This window comes from Berghia stephanieae, chromosome 7, assembly GCF_034508935.2.
Source record: "Berghia stephanieae isolate SIO BIC M18660-M18661 chromosome 7, UCSD_Bste_1.3, whole genome shotgun sequence".
Lineage (NCBI taxonomy): Eukaryota > Metazoa > Mollusca > Gastropoda > Nudibranchia > Aeolidiidae > Berghia > Berghia stephanieae.
Genome location: NC_088366.1, coordinates 11,574,248 through 11,591,979, shown reverse-complemented (window position 1 = coordinate 11,591,979; position 17,732 = coordinate 11,574,248). Strand labels below are relative to the sequence as shown.

The 17,732-nt window shown below is 33.2% G+C and overlaps 1 long non-coding RNA gene across 1 annotated transcript in view; it reads right to left on the bottom strand.

The window, feature by feature from the left end:
* Window positions 1–15,938: 15,938 nt before the first annotated feature.
* LOC144976684 (uncharacterized) overlaps window positions 15,939–17,732 on the bottom strand; it is a 115,373-nt gene continuing 113,579 nt past the window's right edge. Inside the window, exon 3 of the long non-coding RNA XR_013646138.1 lies at window positions 15,939–16,046. This is a non-coding gene — a long non-coding RNA (uncharacterized LOC144976684). The remainder of the gene's footprint in view (window positions 16,047–17,732) is intronic.

Here is a 17,732-nt window from a genome sequence, read left to right as displayed (position 1 = left end):
AAGGAATCAGCTATGGGCCGAGGGAGGCTCGAACCCAGGTCCTTCCGATCCAAAAGCAATTGTCCAACAAGACCACATAACCTGTTTTATAAAAGAGTTGATTGCAATCTCTCAACTATTTAATTCACCATTTCAAATGAATCGGTAAAACTTAATTTTCCTCAACATAACACCTTTACGAGACGCTGGGCCACACATTTAATGAATGAGTTCCAGCCAGGATGAGAAATGTCATTAGTTTAGAAATCCTTCAGTTTTGGAAACTGACATTGGAGTCGATTTGAATCAAGGGATGTAACTCAATCTATTCTATATTTACATGATATGTACAACAGTTACTTCCCTCTAATGTCAACACTACTTTTCATCAATACACAACTTGCGAGGACACGAGCCACGCTGCCCGTTGTCTTATGTCTCTCTCTTCTGGTTTGGATGTCAGCGTGCCATTGAGAGGAAAACAGTCAACGGATTCCCTCTATAATTATTCTATGCCTTTAAGAATAACACCACCACCATCACTACTACTAACTACTACTACTACTACTACTACTACTACTACTACTACTACTACTACTACTACTACTACTACTACTACTACTTACTACTACTACTACTACTACTACTACTACTACTACTACTACTACTACTACTACTACTACTACTACTACTACGACTTCTACTACTACTACCACTACGGCTATTACTACTTCTACAAAAAATATTCTTTTTTTTTATTTTTTTATTTTTATTTTTATTTCTTTTTTTTTAACCTCAGGAATGGGAGACACCCAAAGTTTGTCGTTGCTTTGCCAATTTAGAATTATCTCCGTCTTTTAAATACGACAATAAACAGGTATAGGTATATTGACCTTAGAAAAAAAATTATTTGATATCGATAATAATAATAATAATAATAATAATAATAATAATAATAATAATAATAATAATAATAATAATAATAATAATAATAATAATAATAATAATAATAATAATAATAATAATAGTAGTAGTAGTAATAATATATAATAAATAATAATAATAAAAATAATAATAATAATAATAATAATAATAATAATAATAATAATAATAATAATAATATTAATAATAATAATAATAATAATAATAATAATAATAATAATAATAATAATAATAATAAATAGCACTAATAATATTGATGAAGATGATAACGATCATAATAATAATAATAATAATAATAAATAATAATAATAATAATAATAATAATAATAATAATAATAATAATAATAATAATAATAATAATAATAATGATAATGATAATAAAAATATATAAGACCCATCACCACAAATATTTCACAATGCCACAATCGCATATTGGGTAAATATAAAAAAGAATAATAATGCAAAAGATATATGACCCTAATGCACTCAAAGAAGGAGCAAAAGTAAGAAAGTGAGACAAGGAAAACATCGCCGCCTCTGAATTATGATATTAATCGTACAGTCAAATGCAATGCATTTTGACATATGGGGCACTTGGAACGTGGCCCGAAGATGCACATATATACATACATATACACATACATATGCATACATATGCATACATACATACATATCACATACATGCACCTATGTGCATACACACATTTTTAAATGGTGTATGTTTCGTGACCGTACGTGTATGGAGTGTACACTTTAAGGAGGGCGACAGAGGCTAAAAAATATATATATAGGATTGCCAATTGGTGAGCAAACTGGGGACCTATTTTCAAGGTCAAGTTGAGTTCGATGCGAGCCCTGTACACTTCCTAAAATAAATAAATAATGAGATACATAGGAAATGCGATCGTAGCACGGGCTGAAAATATTGTGATAGCAGGGATTATGGACGTGTTGGTTCTAAAATAGTCATGATGATGATATTAATAATAATAATAATAATAATAATAATAATAATAATAATAATAATAATAATAATAATAATAATAATAATAATAATAATAATCAAAGGTCGTTGATTCCGCCTGTCGATTGTGCATATAGATAAGTGTATCTAGTTGTGCATTCACATGTATTTGTGATGTCTTTACTTTTTTTTTTCTAATTATTAGATATTATAAAAGCGGATGCCAACAAATTGAACGACATTGTAATATCGGATATAACGTCTCCATCTTCATCACAGGTTTTTTATTTCTTAAAAATTTTTGGGGGTTTTTTTGTTTTTGTTTTTTGTTTTTATAAAATAAGATTGATTTATTACTTTAATGTAAATGATAGTTTTTTCATAACTATGGGTATACAAATTGTATAATCAATATACCCATCTTCAGAAACACAGGTCCAAGTAATTAATTATAGTAATAATAATAACAATAATAGCAACAATAATAACAATAGCACTAATAACAACAACACCAACAACAATAATAATAAAACACCAACAACAATAATAATAATAACAACAACAACAACAATAGAAATAATAATAATGATAGAGCATATAAACTTAGTGATAAAACTACTAAAAATTATTATAACAGCCACGTTAGCAAAAACAGGAACCATAATATCTAATAATAATAACAACCATCATAACTACAACTACGATAATAACAACTACAAAAACAGTAATAATAACAATAATAATATTTTTTTTTATTTTATTTTATTTTATATCAATTTTCTGATCCTCATATCGGTTCTTAATATCGCTAATGGATATTTTTTTGGACCATATTTGATTTTAGAGATAACCATTTTCCCAACGAGAATCAAATGATTTATCCACATACGATCCGATTCATTGATTCCGGGATAATCAATCAATCCCACCATTACTTTTTGCAAATCTATATGTATTTGTTTCCCTATCTTACTGTTAATTATGCTTTCTATCTCCCGCCATACAGATTTTACTGCTTTACAATAAAAAAAAGAAATGCTCCGAATAATCTATTTCATCACAATAGTGACATTTATTTGAACTTGCAACTTTCATTTTATGAAGCAATATATTGGTAGGGTAAATATTGTGCATAATCTTCCATTGTAAAATCCTTAATCTTGATTCTTTTGTACAAACATAAGGTAAAATCCAATGTTTTGCTTGTCACTCTACGCTTTTTCCCCCAAAAGCCCTTAACATGTTCTATTGATCCTTCTCCTCTAACATTTTGGTACAACTCTTTTCTGGAAAGATTTTGAAATTTGATTAAATTTTCTGATTTCGAAACTTTTAGGCGTGATAAAGCGCTTTTGACTAAACTATAATCAAGATCTATTCCATTATAATTCCCATATATATCTTTGAATTCCCCAATTGACATGATACGTCTTGAATTGACGTAGATTTGCTTAACGTAAAACACTTTTTTTTGCGATTAGATTAGTTGAAAACTGTTCTTTACCTTTGAGTTTAATTTTATTATTGTTAAAAATTGGTTCATCTGGGTGAATTTTCATATTTTGATCTTCATGAGGAAAGTTAAGATACTCTATTAAAACATTTTTCCAAAATATGTTTTTCACCAATTGTAACCCTTTGAATTGCGCACTGTTTTTGCTTCGAATGCTTTTTTTCCCCCAATGCGTCTAAAAAAGTAATTAGATACTACTTTCCAATCGCAACTTTCATCTGAATAAAACTTTTTCCCCCAATTAATCAGAAATGATTTTTGTAAAGAAATGATGTCAATCATGTTCAGGCCTCCATTACTTCTATCGTTACACATGGTCTTCCTTTTTACTTTCTCAAAAACTCTCCTATTTGATGTTTTCTTTTGCCACAAAAATTTAAAGTACAATCATTTATTTCCTCTAATACAGTCAACGGGATTGAAATACTCTGCATAATATAAATTAACATAGAAATACCAAAGGTTTTGATTATGTTTATTTTTCCTATCAAAGAAAGGTCCCTCTTTTCCCATAACTTTAGCATTTTCTTTATGCTTTCAATTTTATGTATCCAATTATTTTTATTTTCCGTAGCTGTCATTTTGAAGCTGAATATTACTCCTAAAATTTTTAGATCATCAACAATTGGAATGTTGAACAATGAATCTTTCCTAAAGATTTGATTTTTGATCACTTGTATTATTTTAGATTTACTCTTATTCAAAGTAAGTCCAGAGAATATCGAAAACTCATTAATTTTCTGTAACACATGTTTTAAGTCTTTTTGATCTTTTAGAAAAAAAGTTGTATCGTCAGCATATTGTTTAATAATAAATCTTGTGTTATCTATTATTATTCCTTGAATGTTTTTCTCCTGTCTTACTTTAGATGCCATTATTTATACTCCTAGAATAAAAATTAAAGGAGATATTGGACAACCTTGTCTAACGCCTCTTTGCATATCAAAATCCCCCGATATATGTCCCCCATTTTTGACACAAACCTTCCTATTGTTGAGAATGGTGATAATACAACCTTTGAAATAATTTCCGAAACCAAAGTAATCAAAATTTTTACTAGAAATGTTGTTGATATAATGTCGAAAGCCTTTTTATAATCAATTGATAACATTAACGAGGATAAGTTTATTTCTTTTTCATATTCTATTAAATCATCAATTTCCCTCAAAATTTCTGCAATGTTTCTTCCACGAATAAATCCTTTTTGGTTCTTACTAATTATATTACTTATAACCGTTTTAAGTCTGTTTTGCCAAGATTTTTGCCAGTATTTTATAATCAGCATTTGTAAATGTTATAGGCCTCCAATTCCCTAAGTCTTCCCTATCGATAAATTGATTTTTCGGTATTAACGCTATTAACCCCCTCCTTTGACTGTAACTAAGCATATTTTAAAAAATACTAAATTCAAAACAGTTCAACATCGCCGTTTTGCATTCCTCTTTTTCCTATTTCTTAATCCACAAACATTTAGTGAAAGGATACTTAAATATTCTAAACCCCCCTCTGAAAAAACCGTGCTAAAATTGTTTGGATTCATTTTAATTGAAGTATTTTGAAATTAATAATATTTTATGTTTTAGCATTATTACTTTTTCTACAATCTCTTTTCCCTTCCACTTCTGGTGACCCTACTCTCTTTCTAATAGAAGATCTTGTCATAACATAATCCTCCATTGTTTTAAACTTTTTTTTGCCTCCCTCACAACTTGTCTCCCCCTCTCTCATTTTCCTTCTCTTTCTCTTTCTGTCTCTATCTTTTCTTTTTCTTTCCGACCTCTCCTTTCTTTTTCCTTATCCTCTTCCATGAATTCATTTGATTTTCCTTTTCCACCAATCTCACCTTCTCGCATCTCTCTTACCTGTTCATCGTTACCTCGCTTCTTCTTTCCATTTCCTTCTTTTACCATTTCCATATCTTTTCTTACTTCCTCTCCTCCCCGTCTATTAATACTATCATGTGTTTTTTTTTTTTTTGTCCCTATCTCCCACCTCCCGATTCTCTCCACTTTGTATCTCCTTTCTTCTCTCTCCCTTTCTCTCCTCTAATTCTTCCTCATCCTCCACCTCCTTCTCTCCCTCCTCCTCCGTCTCCTCTCTCTCCCCCTTCATTTCTTCTTCCGACTCCTTTTCCGACTCCTCCTCTTTCTCCTCCTCCCTCTCAAAGTTTTCAACTCTATCCTCCGCTGTATCCATTTCTTTTTCCTTCAGAAGCATTGGACAATCGACTTCCCTATGCCCCCCTGTTTTGCATCTCCTGCAGACGACTTGTTTTCTACATGCTGTGGCACTATGGCCTTGCTCCATGCAATTCCTGCATCTATTGTCCTGCATTTCCTTATAGTACAGGAACCCTTTAAAGATGCCTACGTCTATTATTCTTGGTGTTGGGGCAGTAGGGATACAAATCCAAACCATCCTTCTTTCAGTCAACCAAGTCATCATCTTGCCCTGCGGGTCCCTTACCCGCTCAATGACCATTCTACTCGTCATTTTAAGTCCAAGCATCTTGACCTTTTTTTCAATCTCTTCATTGGAGAATGATATTGGGATGCCACCGATAAACAATTTAGTGACCGCTATCTCCTTCCCCTCTTCGTCAACCAGAATAAATGGGTTTCTTCCATTCAGATCAAGTTTTCTCCCTCTAAGGACGATCCCTCTGGCCAGCATCCTTACCCTGGCCTCGTTATTGGAGGGATAAATCCTCCACAGCCGCCCTATTCTTTGGGCCCCTATGAGGGATCCATCCCCTCCCGCCTTTTCCGCCGCAAAACATATCTCGTATGTAGTGAAGCGGCTGTCTTCCTCCACCTTAAAAAATACAGGCAAGACTGCAGACACATTCATTAATTATGTATAAATTAAATTACTCAATATCCACTAATGTGAGACTTTTTGAAAAATGATTGTGTATATAGGTGTGTACGTGTGTGTGTGTGTGTGTGTGTGTGTGTGTGTGTGTGTGTATGTGTGTGCTAAATTTTAAAAAAGAAAACAGAGAGGGGGGGGGATGGAGAGAGAGCGAGAGAGAGAGAGAGATATAGAGAGATAAAGAGAAAGAAAGAAAAAGAAAGAAAAAGGGAGATAGAAAGTGTGTATGTGTGTGTGTGTGTGTTCGTGTGTAATTGTTTCGGCCTGTATACGTGAATATAACTTTATTATTACCTTATTTAATTTAATACAACTCACTAAAAAAAAAAAAAAAAAAAAAAAAAAAAAGGGAAGAGAGATAGAGAGGAGGGGGGGGGGGGCGGGGGGGGGGAGAAGGGGGAGGTTTTCCGAACCCTCCCAGCGTTAAGAGAAACGACTCAAATATAAAGAAATGCAGCGCTTGGAGCCCCCGGAAGGTCTCCCAAAGAATGTAAGAGAAGATAAGGGAAAATGGAGAGCAATTTATCCCCAAATAATATTCTACTTTATATTCTACTTTAACCCACTACACATTACATATCCTGACCAAAACAAATCAAAAATAGTAGTAGTAGTAGTAGTAGTAGTAGTAATAATAATAATAATAATAATAATAATAATAATAATAATAATAATAATAATAATAATAATAATAATAATACTAATACTAATAATAATAATAATAATATATAATATGTGAGGGAAGAGAGTCAAATAGCTAAGAAGAAAACAATAGTGAAACTATCCCATATCGAAGATAGGGAAGGTTGTAACTGAGAAAAAGAAAGCCACTCAACTATGTAACCTTACCGCAATTTAATCTAACTTTTACTTAACACCAATTATAATAATAACATTAACAGAAACTAATAAGAAAGGGTACACTAAAAATTATGAAAGTCACATAAAGAAAACAAAAATAACAAAATTAGTTGCCTACCTTTCTTCTTTATGTCCGCCACTCATTTATCTACATTCTTTTACTTTAAAGCAAATGATAAATATTTATATGAATTAAGGTGATATCCTCAGATGAAATATTTATGCAATCGCAATAACACGATTTTTATGTTATATTCCTCTCTACTTTTTAGTATAATGCCATTTAACCTTTATCAGTTTATAAAGAATCTTGATAATCATTTGATTATTCATATTTTTATTGAACAATAATTTTATTATAAGTATAATCATAGTCACCATAATATATCCGCTTGTTGTTCCACTGTACATTTTAAGACTTTTAATATTCTTTGCTAAGTTTCATTTAATTTATTAACATTTGATGTTTCTTTTATATATTAGCGAATTGTGTTGTGATACAAAATTATGATTTCCATACAAGGATCAATAAATTATATCTTATCTCTTAACTTAAATATATATATATATATATATATATATATATATATATATATATATATATATATATATATATATATATTATATTTATTATTATATTATATAATATATAAGTTTCATTTAATTTATTAACAATTTGATGTTTCTTTTATATTTAGCGAATTGGTGTGATACAAAATTATGATTTCCATACAAATCAATAAATTATATCTTATCTCTTAACTTAATATATATATATATATAATATATATATATATATATATATATATATATATATATATATATATATATAATATTTATTTATATATATATATATATATAAGTTTCATTTAATTTATTAACATTTGATGTTTCTTTTATATATTAGCGAATTGTGTTGTGATACAAAATTATGATTTCCGTACAAGGATCAATAAATTATATCTTATCTCTTAACTTAAATATATAATAATATATATATATATATATATATATATATATATATATATATATATATATATTTATTATATATATATATAAGTTTCATTTAATTTATTAACATTTGATGTTTCTTTTATATATTAGCGAATTGTGTTGTGATACAAAATTATGATTTCCGTACAAGGATCAATAAATTATATCTTATCTCTTAACTTAAATATATATATATATATATATATATATATATATATATATATATATATGTATATATATATATATATATATATATATATATATATATATATATATATATATTCTATCTATAGATAGTTCGAAGTTGACGTCACTCAGGTCATTGTTATTGTTTTTTTGCTATCCGCGTTTATGAATAATTCTCACTAAACTGCATTAACCTGCCTATAAACGTTCATGGTTACACACAGTTTTGTGTGTTGGTCAGTTATACTTGCGGATTGCAATGTTGTGAGCTTCATAGCCAAGCGCATACTATCTATAGATAGTATGCGCTTGGCTAAGAAGCTCATAACATTGCCATCCGGAAATATAACGGGCCAACACACAAAACTGTGTGTAATCATGAACGTTTATAGTCTGGTTAATACAGTTCAGTGAGCATTACTCATAAACGCGGATGGCAAAAAACAATAACAAAGACCTGAGTGACGTCATCTTCGAACTATCTATAGTGCTCATTTCCTATTGAAGGACCGAATTTGACGTCACTCAGCCCTTTGTTATGGTTTTCTTGAAAGCCAATTTGGTGATGAGTTCTCACTGCATAATATTAATCACAAAACTATGTGTAACCTTAAACGTTTAAAGTCTGATACCAGTTAGTGAGAACTAGTCATAAAACTGCTCAGAAAATGGGTGGCTAAAACCAATAACAAAGAACTGAGTTACGTCGATTTCATTCTATTTATAGTAGGATCGAGTGAGACTGCAGGTCATATACGAAGAGAGGTAACTCGTGTAATTAATGCGGTTAAGTGGAGTTTTTCCCCTTCTATGTGGCTAAACGGGGATCATTGATACATCGTCAAGACTTGTTAAAAGAGTCAAACTATTTTGAGCGTGGTCAGAGACCAGATGAGTTAGAATAATCCATAAAATGTGGTACCGGTGTGGTGACTTTGAATAAGTCATTTCATAAAATTACAGCAGTCGACTTAGGTTTGAATTGGTACCTGGTTATAGACACTGAGAGATATAGTAAAAGTTTTAGTTACAAAAAGAACCCGAGACTAGCGATTTATTTCATGTATGGGATTGGAATTTGGGTTTTATTGTGGTCCTGTAGTGGAATGCATGAAACATTTTAAAACGCATTGAGCATGGTGGATAACTGGAAATGCTCTATGAAAACCATGTGATTGCTCCAATTATATGCCATACTATGAATTAATAAATTTGGCCATAAAACTCGGCCTTCAAATATTGATAAATTTACATTATCCTCATCTTGGCAAAATTATCAAACCTGGGACTTCGTAAAGTCTTCCTTGGTACCAGGTTTGAGAGTTGTTGCCAAGACGAGAGACATTTAAATCGATCGACTCTTGAAGGACGAGTTTTCTGGCCAAATTTCTAAATACAAGTTTTCCTAGAGGGCCACGGTTAACGAGTTAAAAAACGTTGTGTCACCTTAATCGTTTATAGTCTCATGGAGAGAATTAAATGAGAACTAATCACCCATTTGACAGTCTAAAAACAATAACAAAGTGTGTATGTGCGTGTCTGTATTTGTGTTTATTTTCGACTTTTTCTAGTGGGGCGAAGTGGCCGAGTGGTTAAGGCATTGCACTATGACCCAAAAGATATCAGGTTTGAACCCCACTTCAGGCACTTTCGTTTTTTCCTGGGGCAAGATTATTAACCCACTCACTTAGACAACATGGGTGATTCATGTTGACATCAGACATCTTGATTGATGAATTATCTATATTCCTTCATGGAATGCCCAGGCGACGATATCGCATGATGTCATGGCAGAAGGGCATACTTTTAAAGACATTTTTTCCAATGGAACGAGCCGAAGTAGCAACACTGTAAAAGACCCCAAGCAACAATCTAACAGTTGTGGTCCGTATGAAGCAAAATACCGGAACTTTTAACAAGACGAGCACTATTAAAGATTTGCGGTCAAACCTCTTTGGAAATTGATAACATAAATAAAGATAGAATAACATTTTTTTTTAAAATGATCCTCGAACCTGGTGCCTCATGGGTCACAGTGCTATGCCAAACCATTCGGCGATTCCCCCTTTATACCCCCAACTCCTTCTCTGTAGCTTGATATAGTACCAAAACCATGTAATACTTATTGTTTCTGAAGTTTCGCACTGAGTTGAAGCAACATCGTAACACCGAGTGAAGTCTCGTAATAATTATTACACTGTATGGTGTAAGGGGAATAACTGACATAATACGTTAATGTTTTAGTTGTTTTCGAGTAGTATCCCTTGATTTACAATTTCTGCGCTTTAAAACTCAAATTCCTGGTCCCTGTAATTTTTGTTTCAAAGCACGTTGTAGTTGTGGTAATCCTTGTACAGGAAGTCTCAGGTTCGATCCAATGTGGAGGCAGGCTGATCTTTGGGATTATTATTATTCTTATATTATTTCTGTTCTGCCTGATAGTGTTTCATACACAATTTTTCTGATCTTTTTCTAACACAAATGCCTGCTCCCTTGACATTACGATATTTTCAAAATTTGGAGTAAACCATTTGCATATTATAAAGCCCGATGTATAAAGGACAGTCCATAGCTGTAGAGAACGTCCATTGAGGGCTACTAAGTCTGTTGCTAAGTTGTATTATTTGTCTTATAAAAAGAAAATGATTGGAACGCCTTTCACTTCCTTCTCTAAAAACCATATCCGCGGAGAACGTCCATAGAGGGCCACTAAGTCTGTCACTGAGTTGTATTATTTGCCTTATAAGGAAAGATCGGAACGTCTTTCACTTCCTTCTTTAAAGTACAGAAGACTTAGAGGTGATCTAATTCAAAGTTACAAGATCATACACAAGATTGACAACTTGGATTTCGAATATGCGGTTTTGATGTCAACAAGAGGTGGGGTCTTCAAAATCTCCAAAGACCGGTGTTCGACCTCAATACGTGCCCACTCTTTAGTTTTCAGGACCGTAGATAATTGGAACTCTCTCTACGTCTGTTCAAGACCTACGATAAATGTCAACGTTTTTAAGAACTGTGTTGATAGGGAATTAGATCACCTTAAGTTTGTTTTATAATTGATATCCTGTGCTTTATGCCATACAACTGTAATTCGTTTTTTTATTACTGTGATAGAGCACCAAAGGCCACAATGTAGGCCTAATTTAGCTCTTATTAGGTATATATATAGTATTGTATACTGTATATTGTAGTAATGGATCTACTCAACGTGATACGAAGATTCTAGAAGCTGTGGACTGTTAAAAGCAATAAACAATGTTTTGAATATAACAGCTTCATAACGATTGTGTTTTGGTTGATGCCAGCGAGGGTTCACAGCGGAAACAGCCACTGTTGTGAAGAATAAACGCAATAAAATCAATTGAGCTTTTATATAGCGCAATATCCACTACCCGTGCTCAAAGCGCTTTATAAGGTATCCCTGGCCAACAGCAACATTTAACATCGGGGAAGGGACATGACGCCTGTTAGGCCATATTACACTTTTTTTTCGACAGAGACAGCGCCGTAAACGGCCAAATACTCATTTTACAGTACGGTGAGAGAATGTGAGTAAATAGACTTCTATAAGGACTTAACTATACGCCGAGCTAGGCTCGAACCCAGGACCTTCCGATCAGTAAGCGAGTGTCATACCACGATACCACATAGCCGCACAACGTAATTGTCCTTACTATCCAGGAGGTCTGAGGTTCAATCCCTAGTCAAGGTAGACTGATTTTTGAGGATTTATTTTTTCTTGCATTTTTCTTTCAAGGTTGTCTGTCGCTGTTTCATACACAAATCTGTGCTACAGTGAGGTAAGACACAACAGCCAATGAAAATGCTAAGATATCACGCTGTAATATAAAATAACAGTCAACAAAGATGCCACATAATTGTTCAATGACATCCAATGAATCGTCATTGATCATAATCGTGATGTCAGCAGTCAAATCTCGTCACGGGCCGTGTCAGCTGTACTCGGTACTGACACCAATAATGGAATTCCCGATGTCAGTAGTCTATGACTTCAACAAATAGCCTGATGAGAAACGCCCCCTCCCCCCACCCCTACATCAACCACTTTGTGCGAGACTGTCTATCTGTTTGTGTAAACTTCTCTTGCCAATCCAGGACTGAGTGTTGGTAAATGAGGCAGATCCCCCCCCCCTCCCATCCCCAAAAAGTCACTTTCTCATTTTCTCATAATATATGCAATACAAATGCTCAGCTTCTCGGTTTGGATATTATTGTAAGGTCAAGGTGATTACTACTGGTACTTAGTCCCGATACCAGTCGACAATAGTTACATTTTAGAAAACGCCATTGTTGCTGATGTGGAGTCAGATGAGGAGAGTGCACCATTGGACCAGTTTCCACCCATACCACAATAGTAGCCATCAAGACCCTACACTGTTGTGGACAGGACCTTCACGAGGACAATTCCTTAATTGACGTCTTTGTAATTGCTGAGGAAAGCTCCATAAAATAGTATTTGCCTACAAAGACAGACCACAGTAATAGGTTTAGTTAAATGAAGTGAACCGTAATAAATTTTTTAAATCGGCCCTTTTAAAGGCCATCAAATCATCAGTGTTGAGTTCCCTTGTTATTATCTCGCCTATTCTCATTTGTTTCCCATTCATTTTTTTAAAATGACAGATAAATCGACGTCGCGCTAATATCGCCATTTTACCACGGTCTCGAAGATGTCGATATATCCGTTATCGACTGTATATATATATATATATATATATATATATATATATATTATATAATATATATATATATATATATATATATATATATATTATATATATATATATATATATATATATATATATATATATATATATACATACATGTTGCAATCTCAGAAAGAGTTATTTTAGTAAAGTTGAAAGGAAACCCGTTTAATGTTAATATTATTCAAATATACGCCCCGACATCAGACAGTGACGAAAACATAATTGAGACATTCTATCAAGATATGGAACAAGCATTAAAACAATGTAAATCTGATGACATTGGTCTAATAATTGGTGATTTCAATGCAAAGGTTGGTAAAGAGAGAGTTGAAAATATCGTTGGCCCCCACGGACTAGGTACCAAAAATGATAGAGGGGAAAGACTTGTCGACTGATGCAGATTGGAAAACCTTACTATTGTCAATACATGGTTTAAAACCACGATAGAAAGAAGTGAACATGGATTAGCCCAGGTGGCCTTTATAAAAATTTGATAGACTTTATTCTGGTCCAACATCGATTCAGAAATATCGCACGCAGCGCAACAACTATTCCAAGCGCAGATTGTAATAGTGACCACAGACCTGTCAAGGTCACGCTAAAAATAAAACTTAAACAAATAAAGAAAACGAAAGTGGATCCAAAAACTGCAATTAGATCTATTGAGAATTAACCATCAAATAAAAAATGATTACAAAGAATGCCCGAAAGAAAAAAGTGAAAACTTGACCTCAGATATAAACATAGATGAGTACTGGAATCAAGTATCGAACTGCATCACGGAATCTACTAGAGAAACTATTCCAACTGTGAAAAAACACGAACCAAAACATAAGTGGATGGATGACAAGATCTTGAAACTGATGAATGAAAGACGAAAACTAGAACGAAACAGCAATGGATATAAAGAATCTAATAAGATTATAACACGTGAGTGTAAGAGCGCAAAGGAAGATTATATTGAACATAAATGTTACAGAATTGAAAGACTAAAACAATCTAACACCAAACAATTCTACCAGTCAATACAGTTCTAAGTTGAAAACGCCCTGCCGTGGCAAGAAAATGCGTTAAAGACGCAAATGGTAATATACTTATCGACAACAACGAAATTTTGGAACGTTGGGCAGTATACATAAAAAATCTATACGCGGATGACATAAGATGGACGAGCTTGGATAAAGAAATCTCTACTGTGAACACGGGTCCCCATATTATACGAAAAGAAGTAGAAGCTGCTTGCAAAGAGATGAAAAAGGGGAAAGCGGTAGGCCAAGATAGCTTCTCAATAGAATTGATTGACGCCCTCAACCATCTGGTATTAGCCATTCTCACAAAAGCCTTTAATGTCTTATATGAAAAGGCTGAATTGCCTAATGTCTTAAGAAAATCGGTATTCATTACGATACCCAAAAAAAAAACAAGGTACTATTGACTGTGATCAACACAGAACAATCAGCATAATGAGCCAGGCCACAACAATTATGTTAAGAATACTTATGAAAAGAATGAGGAGCAAGATCTTCCCAGAGATAAGTGACGAGCAGTTTGGTTTTGTTAAAGAAAAGGGTACGGTAAATGCAATCTTTACATTGAAAACATAAATGCAACGGTCAATCGAAAAACAAAATCACTTTATCTATGCTTCATTGATTATTCCAAACTTTTGATTCAGTCCAACACGATACGCTATTCAAAATCTTAGAAAAATCGATATAGACAGTAAAGACCTTCGACTTGTGAAAAACTTATATTGGAATCAAACAGCGTGTGCCAAACTGGATAATGAAACATCGGACTTCTTTAACATCGAGAAGGGAGTAAGACAAGGATGCGTCTTATCACCGGACCTTTTTAAACATTTATAGTGAAATAATATTCAAAGAAATTGAAGATATGAAAGACGTCATCGTTGGAGGGCAGAATATGAATAGCATGAGATACGCAGACGATGGTACTCTGGCGGCCTACTCTCCAGAACACGTGCAGGAAATTTAGATATAGTGGTTTGCAAAAGTGAAGAGATGGGCCTGAAACTAAATTTTAAGAAAACCGAATACATGGTGGTCTCAAAGAATGACAACAACGCGACCTTCCACTTGTCAAGCAAAGGAGAGACCATCAAACAAGTAAAGAAATTTAAATATTTAGGCACTATCATCGCCCATGACGCACGTGACATAAAGGATATAAAACAAAGAATAGCAATAGCAAAAAAAAAAAAAACGTGTTCCATAAAATGCGACTAGTTGTGTCAAAAAACAACCTCAACTTGAAGACCAGAATGAAAGTTGTAGAAACATTATTATAAGTACCCTTTTATACGGTGTGAAACGTGGACGCTTGACAAAGAATGTACGAGGAGGTCAGAGGCATTTGAGATGTGGGTGTATAGAAGAATGTTGAGGGTATCATGGACAGACAGGTGTACGAACAAGGAAGTGTTGGAAAAGGTGAGAAATGGAAGAATACTGATCTATAACATCAGAAAGAGGCAGTTACGCTTTCTGGGACATGTGTGGAGTAGAGACGGAATAGAAACGTTGGTAACATCTGGATGATCGAAGGAAGAGAACTAGAGGAAGACAAAGAATGACCTATCTAAATAACCTAAGAATGGCCAAATGTGACTTAAAAAGCAACACAGATTTCATGCGCACCGCAGAGGATATTGATTCGTGGAGACAGCTGACCGGCAACGTGCTCAAGAGCACAAGCCCACGATGGATGATGAAGAATATATATTTCACTAACTTTAGCACCCGGAAAATATTGTAGATAAGACATTAAAGATGAAGATACAAACCCCTCCCCTCAACCCCCCCCCCCTCCAAAAAAAAAAAGAAAAGATAAATAACTTAAAACAACAATCACAAAACGGAAAACATAAACAAACGTCAGAATAAATCAGGTTTATTAGGCAGGACCACACAAATCAAACATGTCACAATCCTAGTCAGAATTGAATGATGTTTTCACCGTGTCCAGCTCCATTTTGCATCTGAAAATTGGAAGAAGATAAAAAGGAAGTGAAGCTAAAATACTTAGCAGTTTTCGAGATGATAAGAATAACTATGAACTATTATAAACAAAAAATCGTTTTGACCAGTTAGGAGTTCGGCCAGAAAAATTGTCCTTCAAATATCGATCGATTTGAATGACCCTCGTCGCAACAAATAACTCTCAAACTTGGGGACCTCACGACACATTCCCGCAGACTGGCCATTTAATTTAACACGCATTATTATGAGACTTATACATATTTAAACTCGTCATAAAAAGAGTTGTAAAAAATGTTACAATTTAAATTGATAACAAGTAAACAACAACGACAAAAAAAAAGAACAAATCGACAAAGTCATTTTTGAATTCCAACAACCTTGTGTCTGAATTGGAATAAGCGGGTGTCCGAATTAGAACAACTGGGTTTCGTAATTGGAACAATTGGCGTCTGAATTACAAGTGTTGATTAGTGGCAAACGTTTTTAATATTTATTTTAATACACTAGTGAAGACCGGCAATATTTGCGGAGAAATAAAGGCTATTAGGCGGTAAACTGAATGCATTCAATATCGTCTCCGGTCCGTCTTGCCCTCCATATATGTCCTTTCCTCTCAGTCGGTCTCTCCTTTTTATCATAGCAACGTGAGTGCAACTCACTCGTATTATTTGACGAACGGGACAGAAACCTGACGTAAAAGCTTAATATTGGAATTTAAATTTCTTTCCGTTTCCTACCAATAAAGTGAAATATCACACAGAGTTACTTTGATATCGTTTTTGAACACATTTGGATGTTCAGTTCTCACTTGATAAATGTTTGAATAGTAATATAGACATTTTAGGTTACACGTAGTTTTGTTTGCTGGTTTGTTTCATGTGTTTGTTGTGAGTAAATTACAGAGATGTAAAGCAGACACGCACTACCTATCATTTTTTCTATTCTCAAAAAAGAAATAGTGAAATATGGAAAACTTAAAAAAAAAAAGTTGTTTTTTTTTTTTTAACCCCTTTTTAAATTTTTTATTTTTTAAATTTTAAATTTTAAAGACTGCAAATTTTATTTGAAAATTTTTGGGGCAGATCCTAAAAAAAAATTTTTAAAATTTAAAAGTAATAAATATATCGTTTATGCAAAATTTCCCCGAAAAATTTTTTAAAAAATTTTTAAAAGTTTTTTTTTCCTTTTTTTTTTGGTTTTTAAAAGGGGAAAAAAAAAAAAAGGGGGAAAATCTTTAAACATAGTGACAGGGGGATTGGGGGTTTGTTAGATAAAGGAAGAAATATCGTTGTTTGTGGAAATTAACTAAATTGAGGCAATTTTTTTGAGCCTTTTATATTTGCTGGGTTTCCCCAAAAGGGGGGGGCCCCCACATAAAAAAATCCTAGGGCCCCCAAAGGGGAAATTTTAAATCTTGAATGTCCCCCCGCCAAAATTTTTCCACATGGGGAAAACCCGCGATTTCGATGGGGGACATTTTAGCCGAAAAAAATATACGCCCCTGTTCGGACCATCTCCTAAAATTTTTTGCCAAAAATTTAAAACCCCCGGGTCAAGGGAAAAAGAAAGAGCCATAATTTAAAAAAGGGTTTTTTAATTTTTAATCGTAGTTCTAAACCATTCTAAAAAATTAGTGTTAAAAATTTTTTTGATTACCCGGGGAATTTTAAATCTTGATGATAAAA